The following is a 4115-nucleotide window of genomic DNA, read 5'->3' as shown; positions in this document are numbered from 1 at the left end:
CCTAACATAACTGGAACTTAGACATGACTATCCCTAATAGACTGCGTTTTATTTGTATCACGTGTATTTTTGACTTAGTGGGGCTCGACCCTGGGGTTGGGTCCGTCTAGGTCAGGTGTCACCTTTTGAGACCATCATGTACATTTTATGTGCTACTTGTTGCATTATAGGAAATGTCATATCGAATGTGGACCGGCTTTTAAGTGAATTAATTGATTTAAAAAAAAAGGGTTAAATAAAAATTTTTAAGGGTTTATTTTAGAAAATATATAATATTTTTACATAGAACTTTTCTGAAAAGATTAAGTGGTTTTAACGTCGTGGTATCGTTATGTCCATTTTCTTTGGTTTTAAAATCTCTCTTAGGAATATCATAGAGCCCATTTTTGTCAAACACAATTAAAATGTTAAATAATTTGGTCCAATATTTTGTTTTAATAATTTAATTATTTCTGATATGTTTGGTTTAAACGTCATCAAATTATTGTCTCTACTCTAGCATGTTTTAGAAGACTTGGATACTTCCTGTTTTGTCAGTTATTATTTTCTCATGCTCATTTTGAAATCTTATTCAATGTCGTTCCGTCAACTTCTTTCGAAAATTATTTTTGTCTTGCTTTAGGATGTTTAAAATAAAATTCTTATTTGCCATCATTATCCTATAGGGCAATATGAACTCAGTCGGAAGGAGTGACAAGAGGCCGAGGGATGATGAAGTACCCCATTTCATGGTGTTGGATAAAGTTCCAAAGCTATTGTGGATATGGTATAACAATATGACTGACTATGGACAGGGAGAAGTATATAAACAGTTGGGATTTTTAAGGAGTCTGTTGAGTGTTGAACCACGAAGAGATGTGATAGAATCTTTAGTAAAGTTTTGGGATCCTTCAAACAACGTATTCCGATTCTCCGACTTTGAGCTCACTCCCACACTGGAGGAAATAGGATCATTTATTAGAAAGGGAAAGAACCTTCACCGAGAAGAACCCATGATACCGAAGCATGTCACTTCTGAAAGATTTTTTGAGCTATTACACATAAAAGAGAAGAACATAGGAGGCTTCCTAGAAAATGGATGGGTTCGTCTAGAATTTTTGTACGAAAGATATGGTCAACAAAGGGGATTCGAGTTGTTTAGATCAGAACTTAACAACGGGGGGTGCTACCGAACCTGGAAAAAGCACAGTTCTGAAGCATTCATAGTGGCTTTCTTGCGAATCATGGTATTTACAAAGAGAGGAGGAAAAATCAGCACCAATCTGACTGCGTTTATTACCGCTTTTGAGAAGAATCCTAAGGTCACCCTCGTGCCCATAATTTTGGCAGACATTTATCGGGCCCTGATGATGTGCAAAAATGGGGCGGACTATTTTGAAGGATGTAACATTCTATTGCAGTTATGGATGCTCGAACATGTTCGTTATCATCCATTTGTTGTGGATTTTTGAGTCGAATGGAATGATTATATAAAGGGCCATGAGAAGAGGATGAAGGACCCAAACTTTTCCGAAGGAATAGGAGCTTGGAAGGAGTACTTGGAGGGGTTGACGACGGACAAGATAGTGTGGAATTATCATTGGTTCTCCTCAAAAGTGGTGATATATATGTTTACTTTCTGACCCTTCATCGTCTTAATGGGTCTCCGAGGTGTTCAGCCCTACGTGCCACTAAGAGTCATGCGATAATTAGGTCGATGTCAGCATATACCGCCAGTCGAGGATATGAAAGAGTTCATGTACGAATTCCTCCCTGACATCCTTCTAAGAAAGACTGAGATACTTAAGATTTGGGGAGGATGTGTACTTTCAGGTTTCGATCACATGGTGGAAGACCGCGACAAGGGCGAGGTAGACTATTGGTATCTGCCATGGTTTCATGACCAGCCTCCTCCTAAAGCTATGCCAGAAAGGTCAACCAGAGAGCCAGTGGATCGAGAAGTGGAGATCGAAGTCAGAATTAAGCAGGCTCAACGAGAGGTAGAAGAGAACTATCATTCTACTCTGCACGTCTTAAATAATGATTTGGAAAAGGCTAGAGAAGAATTGGTTCACCATGAGGCGAGATTTGAGGCCAGACTTAGGTCGGCTCGTAAGGAGATTGAGAGAGAAAACCGTGTTGCCATGCATGCCCTACAAGAAGACCTGGATATTGCCACCGATGCTATGGAGCAGCAATCGAGTGATTTTGAGAAGGAGAAGGCCTTGCTGACAAGTACACAGTCGAAGCTTCGAGCTCAGCTAAAAGCTTCCATAGAACGGGAAAGAGAAATAGCGAGACGCTTCACGACCTTTCAAAAGGAAGTTGAAGTTGAGAAAAACCAGTGGATGACCGAACGGCAGGCGCTTCACTATCAGATCGACGACCTTCATGAACAAAAAGGAGACCTAAAGCATACCATCCGCACTACGCAGCATTGGGTGCAAAATTGCCATAAGAGTATGATCGAGGCCAGGGGAGAAGTACTTCAGCTCAGTGAAACCTTGATTAATGTTTATGCTAAGTATCTTCACCGAGGTGATGAAAATCTGGGCCGTCAGGCACGTGCTCTCGCTCCACATCTGCCAAAAGCATTATCCAAGATCTACTCAAGTCTGAGGGAGGATTAAGTTGCAAGACATCTTTGGAAGGCATATTGATGATAATTATTAGAGACCTTATTTTCTTAGAGTTAGTTTCTTTATAGGTTTTTAGTATTATTTCGAGTCTGTTCTAGTTTTAGATAATTTTAGTTTCCTTTCATTAAAGCTTTGTTTTAAGAACAGTTGGAAATGTATGGAAAATTTCGCATTTGTTTCAAGTTTTTATTCTCTTTATTTCTGAATATATACATATGTTTACTATATCCATGAACTACATGATGATCTGATCATGTAAAACATGATACGTAGGCAACCCTCGGCGGGTGCGATCAAATTATTTTTCAAGTTTCAAGTAATAATTTTAAGATGAGGGTAAAAATTAATTCACCAAAGCCGGGATGAAACAAGAGGGTTTTTCTAAGTCCGTTTCAGGAAGGAAATTACTTAGGTGCATGACATTTGAGTTAGTTATGAATATATCAACATTTCTAAAAGCTCTAAATCCTAACATATTTGTTTCTGTTTCATAAAAGAGAGAGAACAAGGTGGTTGGTTGTGGTTAAGCTGGCCTCTCACCAGTACAACACAAGGTATAAAGGAAAAAGGAAGATGACTCAAAAAGATGGAACAGAATCTGATAATGAAGAAGGTCGAGATCAGTTAGTTCCATGAGAGTTCGCATCTTTGGAGGAGAATAGGTTATTGAAGTAACAAATTGCGGAAATGTATCAGGCCTGGGCAAAAGGACAAGCCCCGCCTTCCTCAATTACTGGCCTTTCAAATGCAAATCATCCCAGTTCTACTCAAGCCCAAGTCGACGATCCACTTTATCCGCCTGGATTTGGTCCATACGCTAATGTGTCTAGCGCGGCTGGTACATCCACCCTGCGTTCTCCAAATCCATCATTTACGAACAACCCGCTTTTTATTCTGGCCGTGACAACTAATATAAATCCTCCATCAACGATACAGAAGCCTATCAACGAGCTAAATCATGATTAAGTCTATCCTCCTGAATTGGCATTCAAACCCGTAAATTCATATCAGCCTACTCATCAGCTTGAGTCTCATATCGTGATTGAGAAGGCTATTATGAATGAAGAACGAGAAGAGATAGCTAGAAAAGTGAGGAGCCTGGTGTAGAGTATGAGAAACATACAAGCATTGGGAGGACACAAAAGCGTCTCTTTCAAAGACCTGTGTATGTTCCCTAATGTTCATTTGCCAATAGGGTTCAAGACCCTAAAATTCGACAAATATAGTGGTCATGGTGACCCAGTGGCCCACTTAAAAAGGTATTGCAATCAACTCAGAGGAGCAGGAGGGAAAGAGGAGCTGCTTATGGCCTATTTCGGAGAAAGTCTGACGGGAATAGCCTCCGAATGGTTTATCGATCAAGACATCTCCCATTGGCACGTTTGGGATGATATGACTCAAGATTTTGTACAACAATTTCAATACAATCTCGATATTATCCCTGACCGCACTTCTCTCCATTTTATGGCAAACTCTCGAAAACTTTCAGATGGTTTT

This window comes from Capsicum annuum, chromosome 9 (assembly GCF_002878395.1).
Source record: "Capsicum annuum cultivar UCD-10X-F1 chromosome 9, UCD10Xv1.1, whole genome shotgun sequence".
NCBI lineage: Eukaryota > Viridiplantae > Streptophyta > Magnoliopsida > Solanales > Solanaceae > Capsicum > Capsicum annuum.
This window is presented reverse-complemented; position numbering follows the sequence as displayed.